Here is an 18437-nt window from a genome sequence, read left to right on the forward strand (position 1 = left end):
GGATGGGATCTGTAAGCCCGAGTCACCCTACAAAGGCACTCTTCTAAAGGCTGAAACTGTCCTCTGCTCCCTTTCAGAAGCTGGAAAGCCCCTTTCCTTGCAAGTTCAGCCAATTACTGTCGACAGCTCTACTTGGCCATTCTGGAGAATTTTCACAGTCGTCTCAGCTTAAAAGCCACAGAAACCAGCTAGTTCATCTCTCTTCCGCCCGGGGGCAGCTGGTAAGAGATCAAACCACAAAGCACCCAAGCACTTAGGCTGGAAGAGGCCCCTTCTCACAGAGCAGGCTAACTGCTCAGCTGCTGGAGCAGAGCCAGGATGCAGCCCGGGAACGCGCTAGGCACAGGGCCTTCTTTCTGCTTTCTTTTTAGCGCCAAAATTTCACATTTTATTAGATATATTTTTTAAGAGGACAGAGATGTGTGAAACCCTCCCTACACACAGAGCTTAACTTCTCCTAATTTATCTTAAAGCCGTGCATGAGATGTAAGTGGCGTTACACGCCAAATGGAACGTGGCGATGAGCACTTTTGTGCTGAAATTCCGTGAAAGCTGTGACCCATTAAACAGCATCCGATCAGTCTCCACTCTAGGCTCTTCTGTCACATCAGCAAGTCTGAGCAGAGGCTTAAGAGAAGGAAGCTATTTCTGCTAAATCCCTTATTTATAAAACAGCAGTTAGACGCTGCTGCAATCGTGTCTTTTTTCTTCGGGGACTTGAGTGGAACTAATAAGCAGGCTGCACGCAATTTGCGCGACACTTTCTGCGTTTGTTCCCATTTCCACCCAGACTCCCGAACCTCCTCCCCTCGCTTTGCGTGAGCTGCTGTTGGCCGGTGGATGGGCTGGCGCTGGGGGCCTGCAAGGGCCTTGGGGTCCCCGTCTCCGGTTTCTGGAATAGGGAAGTCCCACTGCTGCTTCTCCTAGCGGCCCGGTCCAGGTTGATTTTCATCATTTAAGTTGCTTTTCTGCTCCAGAAAAATACCAACAGAAGCTTTCTTTTTGATGCTCTGAGTAGGGGCAGGGGACTGTGGGCAGGGGTCCCAACAGGCTGCTCCTCTAGGCTGGCCGTGTCCCCAGGCCTCGATCCTGACTGGTGGGGGCTCCTCAGGGTAGCCGAGTCCCCAGGGCTAGGTCCTGGCTGGTGGGGGCTCCTCTAGGCTGGCCGTGTCCCCAGGCTTCGATCCTGGCTGGTGGGGGCTCCTCTAGGCTGGCCGTGTCTCCAGGCCTTGATCCTGGCTGGTGGGGGCTCCTCTAGGCTGGCCGTGTCCCCAGGCCTTGATCCTGGCTGGTGGGGGCTCCTCTAGGCTGGCCGTGTCTCCAGGCCTCGGTCCTGGCTGGTGGGGGCTCCTCGGGGTAGCCGAGTCCCCAGGCCTGGGTCCTGGCTGGTGGGGGCCCTTCTAGGCTGGCCGTGTCTCCAGGCCTGGGTCCTGGCTGGTGGGGGCTCCTCTATGCTGGCCGTGTCCCCAGGCCTCGGTCCTGGCTGGTGGGAGTCCTCTAGGCTGGCTGTGTCCCCAGGCCTTGATCCTGGCTGGTGGGGGCTCCTCTAGGCTGGCCGTGTCTCCAGGCCTCGGTCCTGGCTGGTGGGGGCTCCTCGGGGTAGCCGAGTCCCCAGGCCTGGGTCCTGGCTGGTGGGGGCCCTTCTAGGCTGGCCGTGTCTCCAGGCCTGGGTCCTGGCTGGTGGGGGCTCCTCTATGCTGGCCGTGTCCCCAGGCCTCGGTCCTGGCTGGTGGGAGTCCTCTAGGCTGGCCATGTCCCCAGGCCTTGGTCCTGGCTGGTGGGCACTCCTCTATTCTGGCCGTGTCCCCAGGCCTGGGTCCTGGCTGGTGAGGGGCAGGTGCCGTGGGGTTCCGTTTCCCCTCCTCTGGGTTTCCTTCAACATGGATGTGCTCTTGGGACTTCGCTTTCACTCCAGCTGTCTCTCTGTGAATCCAGAGGGAGAAGACAAAGTTTTGGGGCCCCCGGGACGTGCCCCCTCCCAGGCCACTGGCTATGCTGGCCGAGCCCCCTGGCCCCGGCACTGGGAGGAACCCCCTTGGGCAGAGCCAGCACTCATGGGGGCCGGCCCATTCCAGCACGGAGCCCCCGAGACCCTCCCTCTCCCGCGGGTGCCGGTCCGGGGTGCCCTTGAGAGCCCCGGTCCAGGAGCAGGTGCTGCCTCCACCTCGCGCCCCAGCTCTGGGTGCTGGTGCCTTACGGGGCAGACGCAGTTCTCAGCCCAGCAAGGGGGCTCCTGCCGCCTCCTCCCTGGAGTCCTCGTGGGGGTGGGCGGACGGCCGCCCTGGCCCGGGCTCCATTGTGGATGGTTCTCCTCCTGGGAACGGTTTAATCTTTAACGTGTGAGACAGTGCACCCCGAACCCTGTGTGATCGACTGTTTAATGTAGAAGTCCTGACCTCCGCGCGCGCCTCCGCGAGCAGGCGGCGGAACGCTGAGCCCCGGGGCCTGGGCAGAGGCCTGAGGCCTTCCAGATGGACACGTCACAGTGTCCTGCTTGAGAGGCTTCCAGCTGCTGAGCCCCAGACCTGCTCCGGCTGGGTTGTACCAGCGCTGACATTCAGGAGAGGGTCCATCTCAGTGACCCTGACGGCCCCGGCGACGATAGCAGAGGAGTGGTGAGACGGGACAGTGCGGTGGTCTGCAGTCCAGGCTGACAGCCTGAGGAGGGCAGCGGCTGGCTGGGTGATGAAGCCTGCTTTTCTGAGCAGTGTGGTCAGGCTGCTTCCGCTCCTCCCAGTGAGGAAGCCCTGCGCCCCCAAGCTGGCCCATGTCCTGTCATGGACGCACTCGGAGCCGGGGCTGTGGGGCTGGGCTCCGCGGCGGCCGGCTGGGCGGAACCTCGCCTGTTGGTGCAGAGATGGAACTGGGAGATGAGGATGCCGTCGGCCGAATGGCCACAGTCGGGAGTGGGCCCGTCTCCTGCTTGGTGTCACAGCCCCCACGCCCAAGGGCATCCCTGGGCAGGACAGAGAGGTGGGGCCTCCTGTCGGCCAAGCCCCCCGGCCCCAAGCAGGAGGACACGAGGCGGGGGGAGCAGCAGGCAGGGCCCTGTCCTCCCCTCCCAGACTCACCCGCGTCGGGCACCGCCAGGGCCATCTCACAGCAGCGGAAACTGAGGCTGAGAGACAGAGTCTTCTCCGGGGACACCAGGGGTGTGGGACCAGGAGGGGCACCCATGTGGCTGGCAGCTCCCCGTCCCCCCAGCCCAGGGGGCGGCAGCGTCGTCCCTGCAGGCCGCTTCCTGCCCACGGCAGCTCCTGCATCTCCCCAGCCCAGGGGGCGGCAGCCTCGTCCCCGCAGGCCGCTTGCTACCTACAGCAGCTGCCCCGTCCCCCCAGCCCAGGGGGTGGCAGCGTCGTCCCTGCAGGCTGCTTCCTGCCCACGGCAGCTCCTGCATCTCCCCAGCCCAGGGGGCGGCAGCGTCGTCCCCGCAGGCCGCTTGCTACCTACAGCAGCTGCCCCGTCCCCCCAGTCCATGGGGCGGCAGCGTCGTCTCTGCAGGCTGCTTCCTGCCCACGGCAGCTCCCCCGTCCCCCCAGTCCATGGTGGCAGCGTCGTCCCCGCAGGCTGCTTTCTGCCCACGGCAGCTCCTCCGTCCCCCAACCAGGTGGGGAGGCAGCATGTCCCTGCAGGCCACTTTCTGCCCACGGCATTCGGGCTCACCTCCTCTGGAAGAGGCCCCGCGGTTCCAGAGTGGCCCTCCCTTCCTGACGGAGGCCCAGGACTGTGGCAGCCCGTAGGCTGGGGACCCGCCTGGCCTGGGCCGGACGCCTGGGTCGGGGTTCCGAGGGCAGTCGTGGGGCCTCCAAGGTCAAGCGGCTTGCCCCACTGATCCCGTCCTGGGGCCCCTACGTCCTAAACTCCATCCTGGGGTGCCCAGTCCCCTCTTGCTCTCTGTGACTGTGATCAGACCCTAGAAGTGACCCCAGGGAGGAGCACTGGGCATGCTCCTTCATCTCCCAGAGCCGCCGGGGGCGGGGCTGGGTAAGGGGACGTGACGGAACGTGAGGGGTTGTGGTCAAGGACACTGGCCATCCTGTGTCCACATGGCAGAGATTTAGAGGCTTGTCAAAGCCCTCGTCTGCCATGATATCATGGAACCCCGATTTTGAAGGTTATGCCATTGGGGTTCATCTATATCTGATGGATTACAAGAAAATAAATTTAGTGGTAACCTGAGTTTCTGAAGAAATTCAATTATTCACTCCAGATTTTCTCTATTTTTGAGTACCAGAACTATCACCAGAGCTTTGTCTCATGTGATGTCTTATAAAAGCTTAAAAAATGACCATTAACTTTGCTTTCAGAGCGGGAGGAAGACCCAGGTTGGCAGTACCTGGAGGCTTGTAAAGAGAAGACGTTTACAGAACAGAGGCGTGGTGTGGCCCCCCTGCTCAGCACGGTGTGAGCCGGGGAGCCTCCACTCCTCGCGTTCAAGCCTTGTCTTCTCGGGCCTCCTCTCTGTCCCGCAGAGTCCTCCACCCGGCACCTGCCCACCTTTCAGTGGCTTCCATCTTACTGGTTTACGCGTCTAGTATCTCATAGAATTGCACTCATCTCACACGCTAGTAAAGTAATGCTCAAAATTCTCCAAGCCAGGCTTCAGCAATATGTGAACCGTGAACTTCCTGATGTTCAAGCTGGTTTTAGAAAAGGCAGAGGAACCAGAGATCAAATTGCCAACATCCGCTGGATCACAGAAAAAGCAAGAGAGTTCCAGAAAAACATCTATTTCTGCTTTATGGATTATGCCAAAGCCTTTGACTGTGTGGATCACAATAAACTGTGGAAAATTCTGAAAGAGATGGGAATACCAGGCCACCTGACCTGCCTCTTGAGAAACCTGTATGCAGGTCAGGAAGCAACAGTTAGAACTGGACATGGAATAACACACTGCTTCCAAATAGGAAAAGGAGTACGTCAAGGCTGTATATTGTCACCCTGCTTATTTAACTTCTATGCAGAGTACATCATGAGAAACGCTGAGCTGGAAGAAGCACAAGCTGGAATCAAGATTGCCAGGAGAAATATCAATAACCTCAGATATGCAGATGACATCACCCTTATGGCAGAAAGTGAAGAGGAACTAAAAAGCCTCTTGATGAAGGTAAAAGAGGAAAGTGAAAAAGTTGGCTTAAAGCTCAACATTCAGAAAACGAAGATCACGGCATCCGGTCCCATCACTTCATGGGAAATAGATGGGGAAACAGTGGAAACAGTGTCAGACTTTATTTTTTGGGCTCCAAAATCACTACAGATGGTGACTGCAGCCATGAAATTAAAAGACGCTTACTCCTTGGAAGGAAAGTTATGACCAACCTAGATAGCATATTCAAAAGCAGAAACATTACTTTGCCAACAAAGGTTCGTCTAGTCAAGGCTATGGTTTTTCCTGTGGTCATGTATGGATGTGAGAGTTGGACTGTGAAGAAGGCTGAGCGCCGAAGAATTGATGCCTTTGAACTGTGGTGTTGGAGAAGACTCTTGAGAGTCCCTTGGACTGTGCAAGGAGATCCAACCAGTCCATTCTGAAGGAGATCAGCCCTGGGATTTCTTTGGAAGGAATGATGCTAAAGCTGAAACTCCAGTACTTTGGCCACCTCATGAGAAGAGTTGACTCATTGGAAAAGACTCTGATGCTGGGAGGGATTGGGGGCAGGAGGAGAAGGGGATGACAGAGGATGAGATGGCTGGATGGCATCACTGACTCGATGGACGTGAGTCTGGGTGAACTCTGGGAGTTGGTGATGGACAGGGAGGCCTGGCGTGCTGCGATTCATGGGGTCGCAAAGCGTCGGACACAACTGAGCGACTGAACTGAACTGAACTGATCTCATAGAAAGTGAAAGTGAAGTCACTCAGTCGTGCCCAACTCTTTGCGACCCCATGGACAGTAGCCTGCACCAAGCTCCTCCGTCCATGGGATTTTCCAGGCAGGAGTACTGGAGTGGGTTGCCATTTCGTTCTCCAGGGAATCTTCCCCACCCAGGAATCGAATCCAGGTCTCCCGCATTGTAGACAGATGCTTTACTGTCTGAGCCACCAGGGAAGTCCTAGTATCTCATACCTTTGGCTAAAATGTTTGCTGATTTTCATTTTGATATGTTTTTTTTTTTCTTTCATCCGGCCCCACTACTCAAAGGCGACCCAGCAGAACACCTCTGTCCCCGTCTGCCTGGTGTTGGGCCACTTGCTAAGGGCCTCTGTCTCACTAGCCACGCCCGGGCCAGTCGTCCAGCCCCTTGTCCTCCTGGTGGTGAATGGACCAGCACGTCAAGACCCCTCCAAGTGGGGTCCTTGAGGAAGGGGGAAGACGGTGGACACCCAGAAAAGGGAAAGTGGGCTCCCCCTGAGCCCACTGTCCACCCAGATCTGGCAAGAGGGGGACCCCCAGAGGTATAGAGTGAACATCTTGACCTGCCCGTGGATGAAGAATTTCCTAGACCTCCAGACCTCATGGGTCTCCTGCACATCCCCAATTCTCAGGGATGTGAGACGACCGTCCTTGGAGGGAGGCCATCTTGGGCTGGACGTGTGTGTGTGTGGAGCAGAGGCGTCCACCCCTGGAGCAGAGGCTGCTGTGGAAGAGAAACGGGCTTCCCCTCCAGAAGGTTCTCCAGGTGTGGGAGGGGCTGGCTCTGGTCCTGAGGGCCTCTGAGGTCCAGTTGACCATTCAGGGGACTAGGAGCACCCACCCCCACCAGAGGACATACCCAGGCAGAGGCAGCCACTCCCCGGGGTGGGTGAGCCTGGGGACCGTGTGGGGTGAGGGTTGGGGTTGAGACGGACTCTGCCCTGCCCAGCCAAGGGGCTGCCACTCTCCGAGGGCGCTGTGATGGGGGAGCTCCTCGTGGGCTCGAGTGGAGTCCTTCATTCTCACCCAGCAGTCCAGTTTGCCCCCATTTCTACTCTGCGGAGAAAGAAGGCTGAGAACCAGACTACAGCTGTCCTCAGATGGAGAGAGAGCAAACCCCCAGGGGAGGGGCAGCTGGGCCCCCGGGGTGGGGCAGGGTCGGGGGACCACCGAGCAGGGTCCGGAGACCCACTCCAACCGGCCCAGGGTGCACACCACCCCGCCTCCCCTTCAGAGTCCTGGGGCCCCCGGCAGGGGCTGTCCTGCTCTCGGCCCCTCGGTCCCCACACGGACCAGTGTGGACCCCCGCCCATCGGCGCCCAGCAGCGGTGAGGGTGAGGGGACGTGCAGGTCTGCGGCAGGTTGGGGCTGGCGTGAGAAGTCTGAAGTCCTTTCACTTGGTGATCTCCCCGGGGAGGAGAGCTGTGCTCCTGACCATCTGGGATTCATCAGAAAGTGGGAGCCGTGGGTGCACCCTGACTCCGTGTGCTGTATCCGGAAAGATCTCTTTCCAGCCAGCTCTGAAAACAACCAGATGGGACCCAACTGGGCCTCAGAGATAAACCCTCAGAGGCATCTCTGCCCCTTCAAAAGCTTCCTGCGCTGATTGTAAAAGCAGGACAGATGCCTCCCGGGCCCCTGGGCTGCCTGCGGACAATCGACACCCCGCCCAGGAGAAACCGTGCACAGAACAGGGCTTTCCACTTCAAAAGAAGCCTGCTCGGGTTATCTGATGTAGACGGCCAATGTGGGTTTTTTCAAACCTCGTAGGCACCTTTGACGCGATACTGGAAATGCTGTTTCTTTTGGCGGGTGAACCAACTTGCGAGTATTTTGTTGTTTTGGTAAACATAAATTTAGACCAGGAAACTTACAAGGGGTTCCGAGAAGACCAGGCTTGGTGACAGCGCCCTACCCTCTGCTGTGGGACGGGTGCAGCAAGGGGCTCAAAACCGCTTCTGAAAGTTGTACCAAGACGACCAGCATCGTCATTCCCTGAGCCAGAAATCGAGCCTCTGAGAGGTTAAGCGACTTCCCCAAAGCCACACAGAGCCACACGGAAGCCCTCCCTACGTCCAGCTTCCCTTTGGCTCTCTGTGGGGTTGACTGCCCTCTCTTTCCGTCTCTGCTTCTAGAAAACTGCCTTTCAACTATACAAAGGGGTCAGCGACGACTCAGAGCTCTTTCAGCAGCTAGACCCCCCGCCGTCCCCAGCGGGTGGGGCCACACGTGTGCCCTGCGTTCTGGCCCCTTCCTCCCAAGACTTCTGGAAGCGAGGGGTCACGTTTCCTTCTTAACAGAGCCTGACTCTCAATCCCACAGGTCCGCGGTAAGTGCAGGTCCTGCTTCAGGAGCTGCAAGCAAGGCCTCTGGGCGAGGGCGGTGTGGGATTAGAGGATGTTTGGGGGAGAAGAGCACATTGATGTGTTAACACTTAAAAAGAAGGAGCCATGGAAACAAGAAGTTTCGTACAGGAATAGTCGTCCTGCCGCACAGATGGCACGGCCAGCTTCGAGCACTGAGCTCAGCAGAACTCGCTTCTGCAGCTGCGTGGGTCGGCCCACGGCGCGGCCCGTGGGGCGGGTTGGGGACCAGCGGGGGCTGGCGGCTCAGGGCCGTCACTGGCCGGGCCACGTGCAGTCCCCACCAGGACCTGGATGCCCTGTCCATCCCCTGGCCCCATCCAGCATCACCCTACCTCCACAGGGACGGCTGTGCTTGAAGATGGAGATGTTCGCTGATTCCCCTCTGGCCCCATATCAGCCCCCGACTGCGGAGGAACACCCCTTCCTACAGCCTGAGGTCCAGCGAGGCCGCCCTGCCTGAGCACAGACGCGGCCAGAGGTCCCCCCGCCCCACAGCCCAGCCCTGAGGTTCAGCACAAATGGAGCCAAGGGGTGACTTGGTGTTGGGGGGGGGTGGCAGGAGGGGTCACTGAGGGAGGGGCCTTGTGAAATCACTTTCTCAGCTGTGACCTCCACCCACCAGGGCGGGAAGGCATCTGCACACACACCCACACCCACACACTCGTGAGCACACACCTGTACACATTCCCCCGTGCACACACACATGTGAGCACACACCTGTACACATTCCCCCATGCACACACACTCACCCGTGCTCACACACACACACACAACACTCGTGAGCACACATCTGTACACACTCACCCGTGCACACACACATGAGCACACACCTGTACACACTCACCCGTGCGCGCTCACACATACACGTGTGCACACACCTGTACACACTCGTCCGTGCATACTCACCTGTCGCCCACCCGCCTGCTGGGGCTCCCATCAGCGCTGCAGACTCTCAGCTCTCACGTTCCTTGTCGCCCCAAACACCACCTCCCTGGAAACCACGTGGCGGCAGCGTGGGTGGCTCCTGACCGCGCTGTGAGCCGGGGGCTCAGGCTGTCTGACCGCAGGGGGGCCTCGAGTCCAGCGGCGCCAGGCTTCCCTTTCTAACCAAGGCAGATGGACGCGCGGGTACAGGCACTGGTGGATGTCTGGGTGGATACCTGGGTGGTTACACAGGGAGGCCCACAGCGGGGTATCTAGGTGGGCGCACAGGCCACACGGGCGGCCGTGATAGATTGCTTCAGAGTTTTTGTTCTTCTCTTTGTCTAGTGTATTTCCTTCTTGCATGTTCAGTCGCTCAGTCGTGTCTGACTCTTTGGGACCCCATGGACTGTAGCCCATCATGCTCCTCTGTCCATGGGATTTCCCAGGCAAGAACACTGGAGTGGGTCGCCATTCCTACTCCAGGGGGTCTTCCCAACCCAGGGATGGAGCCCACGTCTCTTGCATCTCCTGCACTGGCAGGTGGATTCTTTCCCAGTAGTGACAGGAAAATGGATGAGCCACAGACTGCCCATCAGTGACGCTGTATGTCAGGAACTCTAAGGCAGCCTCATTTAGAAGGAGCATTAGCACTTTATACAATAAGAAGATGCTTCACTCTAAGATGCAATCACATCCATCTCAAAGTGAAACCTGTGACTATGGAGACAGGAGGCCATGAGGTGACGGTGTGAACACAGAAGGAACCATCACAGTCCTTCAGCAAGTCTACACCAGACGAGTCATCGTTTGAGGCTGAGAGTGAACTGAAGATAATTTCAGCCAAACCAAGAGTGAGGTTGTGACCCCTCCCTGGAAAGGACTTCTGAAAGGTGTTCACTGGGATGAAGAGAGATGAAACCAGAAGGAAAGAGTGAGCACAAGAAGCAACGTTGGTCAAATATGTTGTAAATGCAGTGATTCCAGACAAGGCTGAACCACACAAGAGCAACGGCACCTTCTGACGGGGAAGACTCAAACACGGCGGAGCTGAAATGCGGCGAACCGCGCAGTGAGGATCGGAAGAGGAGTGAGTGGGTTTAAAGCAGTCTGTGGCGCTTGTATCACGAGAGGAAAGAAATAGTTGTTAAATTTAAACTTTCTTAAACAAGAGTGTGTACCAGAATATAAACGGCAACCCACTCCAGTGCTCTTGCCTGGGTAATCCCAAGGACAGAGGCGCCTGGTGGGCTACAGCCCATGGGGTCGCCATGAGTCGGACACGGCTGAGCGACTGAGCACACATGCTCGCGTGTCAGAATGTGAACGCTAACCACTGACACAGGAGAGGTTATATTTGAAAAGCACACCTTTTCCAAGTCGTAGAATGAACAAAAGTATAATAATCAAGCCATCATAAAGCAAGAAAAAACATTTCAATTAGGAAACATAAAATAAAATATTGAAAACAAATTCAAATAAACTCAATAATCTTCAATGGACTTAATTAGCCATTAAAATATGAGGGACGGAACCCGTGTAAAACAGCATCAGAGGCCGGTTGAAAGTAAACGTATAAATAGATCTGTCAGGAAGCACAAAGCACAGAGGGCGGGGGCTGTGACAGGCGACGGGCTGAACAGATTTTCAAGAAAGAAGCCTTATCAGCGACATCAGCCTCCAGCGCAGTGATGAAAGGAGCCATTCACCAGGGAAATAGAGTGCTCCAGGGCAGAGACCTCGCAGGACAGGCTTCAGTGCGCCCAGCAGACGGGGCAGCCGCCAATCCACAGTCAGGGACTTGTCATCACACCTTCTTCAGGGACTCACTTTGAGTAGAGGCAGGTGAGCTCTGCCCCAGACACCTTCTGGAGGGTCTCCGAAAACTGGCCAAGGAGGCCACAGAGACGCCTCCACAAACAGGAACCAGAAGCAACGAAACAGGAGAGCCCTTGCAGTCAAGGCTGGTTCTCAGACCTCACAACACCTGAGGAATGAGCAACACCCAGGCAACCGGCAAGCCCACTGCTGTTTGTGAGTTTCTAAAGGCCGTCTGAGTAAATCACAGGTCAGAGAAGAAGGAATAATGGAAACTAAAAACATTTCCCACTGGCACCGGGAATGCACGGCTTCTCAGAGCTGCAGGATTTAGTGAATGCAGTGTGAGGCTGAGCCTCAGCTGAGCACAGACTCAACCCTAAGAAAAACAGAGAGGAGGGGGTGATGAAATGGGAGCAGAAGTTAACGAAACAGGACAGGAAGTGATGTCCAGAGCACCGCACACGTGAGGCGGGATCTTCGGAAACCTGGGTTCCATGGATCCACTTCTGGCAACGTCCACCAGAAAAAAAACTTTAAAAGACCAAAACAGTTTCTTTTTGCTAAACTGAATAACATTGCTAGGCCTCTGGCAAGACCACACAAGGACAAAAACCAGGGAAAACAGAAATGAGCAATGATGCAAATTAAAAAGTGGAGCCATGAGTGCAGGCATCATGCTTAAATCTCAAGGGAAAATGTGAGCAAGTCTGTTGCTAAGGTTAAAAACTTGGATGAAATGGAAAATTTCCCAGTATACATTTACAAGCTGACTCGAGAGGCAATAGAAAAGGACGCGGCTGACAAGCGTAAAGAAAATGAAGAAGCTCTGAAAAGCGCCCCTCCCCACCACACGCAGGTGATTAAACACGGCGGTCCACCTGTGTGATGGCGAACAAAGGGCTCCTGCTTTTCAAAGACTGCTCTCTGACAAGCAAGAGATGGAACCCTCCAGGGAGCAGCCCAGGGACTGGGAGAGCTTTGTTGTGATAATCAGACTGGCAGAGCACAGAAAGGGATTTTATAGGCCAGTCTCATTTATGAGCAGGAGATGCACAATGTTAGCAGACTGATTGCAGCAATGCACTCAAAAAGCCCATATAAGCATTTCAAGTCTTGACTTGGCAAAAATATGAGGGGTGGGAGTAAGGTGGGGTAAGATGAAAAGAGGGGCTTCCCTGGTGGCACAGATGGTAAAGAATCCTCCTGACAGTGTAGGAGACCTGGGTTCCATCCCTGGGTCAGGAGGATCCCCTGGAGCAGGAAATGGCAGCCCACTCCAGTATTTTTGCCTGGGAAATCCCATGGACAGAGGAGCCTGGCGGGCTGCAGTCCATGTGGTCACAAAAGAGCTGGACACGACCGAGTGACTAAACAACATGAAAAGACTTCTGTTGAAACCACTTGGCATTTTGAAAGTCCTGCTTTCTACTTCTGCGTATGTTTAAAACTTTCCACAACACAATGATTTACAAGTGTGAGCAAAACCTTCACAGTCAGTATTCTTCATTCCACGCACAGTTGGGTTAACGTTTCCTTAATGCAATTCATTTTACTAACAGATTAAAGGAGAAAAGAACGTGATTGTCTCAAAAATACTCAAATTTCACACTATTTTCAATATCTTTCGTGTATACAAGTCAGAAGAGAATTTTTCCTTTATCTAAAAATAATATATTTACCAAAAATCAATCAAAAATTGTGAGATATTAGAAAGGCTTACTTTACAATGAAAAAAGAATGCACACTAACTTTCATTACATGGTTAGTGAAAGCCAGGTGGGCCTGCAGACCTCCCCCGGGAGCCACGGCCTGACCTTGGCAAGACGCCCCCGACAGATGGGGTGACCCAACTACCCGCCCGTGCGCTTGCTTTAGGTCCCCCAGCTTTCCCGTGTGGTGTCAGGGTAAGAATCCACCTTGTCTGCCTCACACCTTTGTCCTGAGAGACACAGGGAGACCCTGGGGAGACGACATGTGAAAGGTGCTAAGTGAACATTAATCATTAACCGTAGGTACTTGTTAAAGATAAACAGCAAATAATACACCCCGGTCATTGCCAAGTACGCTGTGAGTCTGAGTTAATTAATACCTCTCTCAACCCAGAGAGCTGACTTCCTCTCAGCTATAGGCTTCTAATAATCCTCCGATTAACTATTTTTCCTAAATTATATGTAAAAACACAATCTTCACCCTAAACGGGCTTCTGATATCATCCATTTCCCAGCTAATCCAGGGGCCGGTTTGGGTTTCCACAGCCTCCGTGTGAGTCATGATGGAGGTAAGCTGCACAGAGAAGTTAACTCTTTTATTTTCTGCTGTCTTTCCTGACCACCTCCGGTCTTTTTTGAGTGAACTTATAAGAGCTCCTGAGTAGCAGTTTTAAACACAATAGACTCTGTGGACCCGCCCATCTCTGCATCCTAACCACGCCACTGCTTCCAACAGTTTGACAAAATGAAAAGATATTTGATGGCAAATAAGATAACTAGAAAAACAATTTAAATGAAATTCAACTCCAGGAACTATCATTCTCCCTCCCTGATGGCATCACCAACTCGATGGATGTGAGTCTGAGTGGACTCCGGGAGTTGGTGATGGACAGGGAGGCCTGGCATGCTGCAGTCCACGGGGTCGCAAAGAGTCGGACACGCCTGGGCGACTGAACTGAAACTCACAACTTGGAGTGAGTCTCAGGATCCGTGACAGAGTCGGATGAAACAAGTGTTGGTTTAGAATCGAGCAAATCACCATGGCTGGTCCTCCCAAGCACAGGGTTTCCACGGCGCCCTTAGGGAGCTGCGTCTGGAACCCGTCAGCCCGAGGACATACACGGCAGCACAGGGGGCGTTCGCTGTCTGTGGCCTCTGAGGCCGTCCTTGTAAACGCCCCAAAGTGAGACTCTGTGTTTGACGATTTCTCAGCAGCTTGTCTGGTCATCAAACACCAACCTGTTCTGGAGGAAGCTGCCGCAGTGCTGGGCTGCTCCAAGGCTTGATCTCGGAGACCCGGGGAGACAGCCTGGAGACACGTGAAGTTTGGGAGTGTCAAGGAGGGGAAGGCGTGCTCTTCAGGACTGTTAGGACCATACAGGTGCCGAGCAAATGGCAGGGAACAAGCGCTTTCCAGCTGATGACAAGCTGCTCTCTAGATGTGGCTCAGAGAGCCACTGTCAGAAGCGCTTTGCGAGATGAACATGGCGGGAGCGCCCTGGCGTCTGTAGGTACCAGACCTACTCAAGCTGGGGCGGAGTCCTTGCTTGGCCTCTGAGCATCAGCTGAGCACTTAGTGCTAAAACAAGCCCCCTGGTGCGTCTGTTCAGTGTCCCTGGGGATTAGAAATGACTCTGTCTACGGACTTTCCTTGGTGGGGGGTGGCAGAGGAAGAGGCTTCCTCCCTGTGATGCAGCAGCCCCGCTGAGCCGGCCTCCAGGCTCCTCCTCCCTCTCCGTAGGAGGATGCAAACTGCAGTGGGGACACGCCTGCTGGCGGGCAGGCCGCAGGGAGGGCCCCGGCTGACACCACGGCTGTCCCCTCCACACCGGCCACCCAGGAGGTGATGAGTGTCACAGAGACTGATCTGAGACTCCAGGCTGTGTGCGTCATCCAGCCAGTGGTGTGGAAACTGGTCCAGTGGTGTCTGATGGGACTACGGCATGGAGATGGAGGAAGACGATTAAGGAAAATGAAGTCAGAGTGCACGGGGGTTAATGATTTGCTGCTTCGTTTGCTGGGGGCTTTATCCTTGGTTAGGAGATCATGGCTGCTGCTGCTGCTGCTAAGTCGCTTCAGTCGTGTCTGACTCTGTGCGACTCCATAGACGGCAGCCCACCAGGCTCCCCCGTCCCTGGGATTCTCCAGGCAAGAACACTGGAGTGGGCTGCTATTTCCTTCTCCAAAGTGCATGGGGGTTAATGATTCGCTGCTCTGTTTGCTGGGGGCTTTATCCTTGGTTAGGAGATCATGGCTGAGAGAAACATAAAAAGGGAAATAAAATGGAATGAACAATAAAAGAGAATGAAATAATAAAAGGGAAATAAAATGCAAACGTGGTAATAAAAATGTTGGCCAGGAGTTCTTGTTTCTGTAGGGAGGTTCTTCTTAGAGATAAGAACGTATCCTTGTTTCAGCGAGAATTCTCACTTCTTACTGGGGTAAGGGAATGACGTTAGGAAAATGCTTCAGTCTCCTTTGGACCCTGAGTCGCTTCTGCTCATGGGTGTCTTCTGCAGGGCACCGCGCCCCTAAACCACAGAAGGGCCGTGAGCTGCGTGTCTGGCCTCGAGCACACCCCTCCTCAGCATCTCCCGCCTCGACAGGGACAGACCTCCTGACACTTCTCAGACCCACCTCTGCAGAGGTGGTCACAGGCCTCTCCAGACACGAGCCTAGCAAGTTCTCCCGGTGTCTGAGAGCCTGAACACGCACAGGTCAGCGGCCAGACCTCCCGTGAGCAGGGGGCTGGAGGCTCAGCCAGCGCCTACCTGCCAGGAAGACCCCGCTCCCGCTCATCTTCAGCAAACATCCCAGGAAGCAGCCCGAGGCCAGCCTGCAGGATGTCGGGTCGTCCACGACGGGGTGCCAGGCGCGGCTGTGACGGGCCGCCCCGACCCCGCAGGACTGACCTGCGGCAGATGCTGCCTACTTCCTGTCCTGCTCCCAGCTCAGGGCCAACCGGAGGACCCCGAGTGCGCCCTCCCAGGCTCATGGGACCCCCACTCCTGCTGACCCCTGCAGCGCCCCCTCTGCCTCCAGTACTCCTGCCTTCCTTCCCAGGAAGCTCCCCCACCCCTGTCTGCCCAGCCTCTGCCGGACGCTGACCCCTGGCTTCAGCAGCCCTGCGTGGACAGCCCCCACTGCGGGTGGTCTTCTCTCACTCCCACGCCTCGAGGACTCCCACGTCCAGGATGAGATCTGGACTCTCTGGGAGCACCCCGCTGGACCCACTCAGCCTCCCTCCCACCCCAGCTCCGCGTGCCTGCTCGGCCGTGGCCTCCTTCCCCACTGCCCCATCTCCCCCAGCTAAACCTCTAACTGCGCTGTCTACGTGGAGTCCAAACACTGTTCCTTTGGGCCCGGGTGCCAGGCATTGACCTCTTCAGGGGCTGCTAGGTCATCCTTAAGAAGACTCTTGAGAATCCCTTGGACTGCAAGGAGATCCAACCAGTCAATCCTAAAGGAAATCAGTCCTGACTACTCATTGCAAAGACGGATGCTGAAGCTGAAGCTGAAGCTCCGATCCTTTGGCCACCTGATGCTAAGAGCTGACTCATTGGAAAAGACCCTGATGCTGGGAAAGATTGAGGGCAGGAGGAGAAGGGGACGGCAGAGGATGAGATGGATGGCATCACCGACTCGATAGACATGAGTGTGAACAAACTCTGGGAGACAGTGCGGGACAGGGAAGCTGGCGTGCTGCAGCTCATGGGGACGCAGAGTCGGACACGACTGAGCTCCGAAGAGCAGCGGCAGCAGGTCACCCTTGCTGGCTGCGTTTCCTCCAAGTGGACAAAGCTTCCCCAAAACCGGCGTCTTGGGTTTCCGTACCCAAGCCCTAGCAGCTGGTGCGGTTCCTGTGAACAGCAGGGGCTCAGTGAAGGGGCCTGAGTGCAGGCAGCGGTGAAGACAGGCTCTGGGTGGTCACCCAGCCACCCCCTGGTTGTGGGAAAAGTAGGCAGGGGGCGAGTCTCTCCTCCCTGCAGCCGTCTGTGCTCTCTTCCTCAGCTCTTCCCCCTCCCGCTCTGTGCCTGCTGACGGGCTGTGGGTGTGGAGCCACCCCCTCTTGGGGTTTAAACTACAGGGATTCTGAGATGGCAGTGCTTGTGGGCGCGGGTTTATTCTGGATCTGCAGGGGCACCGCCCGCGTGAGCTCTTCCCACGTGGGCAGTTCCCCCGGGGCCCCCACCTCAGGACTCGTCTCTTCCCCAGGACCCCCTCTAATGCCATCCCACGGGAGGTCAGGGGGTCAGCGCAGGAACCCGGGGATAAGCACATTCAGGTGGTAATAGGAGAAAAACCTGCTCCCTTAAATCAAACAAGGCTGTTTGATAAAATGGCTGAGGTATCTTCCTGATACAATTACATGTTTTTTTCTAATTTTTATGAATTAGCTATTCTTATCTGTTTAATTTCTATCTTAGTTTGACTTTGATACTTGAAGAACTAGTTTATCCTTTATATATTCTCTTTCTTGCTAGAATATTTGTATTTCAGTCATGCTGGAAATTACAAATGCTTCCTAATGATCTCAACAGTCAGAGAGTAAATCTCTTTTTTTTTTTTTTTTGGCTTCAGGGATGGGGAAATAGCTCACCCACCTTCTAATGCACTGGAAGGACCCCCATCGTTGAGTATTCCTCCGCCCTCCCCGTCACAGGCCACCTTCAGCCCAGAGCAGCTGCCTGCTTTGTCTTCCCTTCATCCTGAGCAGTTACGACCATATCTGTTCCGAGGAAAAACATGCTAAAAACACAAATTATTCAGGCAAATACATGGAATGTCTCAGTTAATCTCTGTTTCTGCACACTCTGCCCTCGACCTTCTGCCTTCCCTGAGCATCTTTCTTCTCTGAGTTTCTGGCACCTCTGGGCTGGGGGCGGGCTCTGTCTACTGTCGCACATGTTCTCAACTTTGATTCTGTGCCTTTAGGTATTTTCCACAGAGCCTTCCCCACAGCGCTTGCCAGCCTGCCTGTGCTGCTCCCAGGGGCCAGAGACCCTCGCCGTCTGTCTGCCTGATTCGCTGTCTGTCTGGCCCTCTATCTGCTCTTTACCTGGCCGTAGCCTCCTCTGCGACCGTGACCTCCTGGGCTGTCCAGGAGGACAGGCTGTTGGCACAGTTGATCACTGGTTGGTCGGTTGGCATGGTTACTTTGCTGGTTATTGGCACGGTTGATCGCTGGTTGGTGGGGTGGTATGGGTACTTTGCTGGGTTATTGGCACGGTTGATCACTGGCTGGTCGGTTGGCACGGTTACTTTACTGGGTTTTGGCACAGTTGATCGCTGGTTGCTCAGACAGGCCCAGCATCTTCTGGGTGGGGACGCATTCCTATCTGGCTCACTTCAGAGGCTGAATCATGAGGAAACAGCCTGGCTTCCGAGAAAGAGAAGCACTGTCAGGACACCCACTGCACCCCTTTTGCACTGACCCTGCAAGACCTTAGCCAGAGACAGAGCCCGGGGGCTCTCTATGAAGCAAGGACAGTCCCTGATGACGACAAAGGAAGTCTGCACTTTGCAAATGCGGCACTGAGGCCCCTGAACTGGGAGAAGCTCTGCCCGATGCAAGAGAGGACGTCAAACACAGCAGGACACGCACTGTGAAGGGAGCCTCACGGCCGTTTCTCCAGGGTGCTCAGTGAGGGGCGCAGGCTGTGGACACTGTGAGGACCGGGGCAGGGCTGGCCTCTCAGCCCCTGGATCCTCTCACAGGACCCCCACCTGCTCAGGGACCCCTCCCCTCTCAGGCCACATGGATGA

The sequence above is a fragment of the Bos javanicus genome, chromosome 9, assembly GCF_032452875.1.
Source record: "Bos javanicus breed banteng chromosome 9, ARS-OSU_banteng_1.0, whole genome shotgun sequence".
Taxonomy (NCBI): Eukaryota; Metazoa; Chordata; class Mammalia; order Artiodactyla; family Bovidae; genus Bos; species Bos javanicus.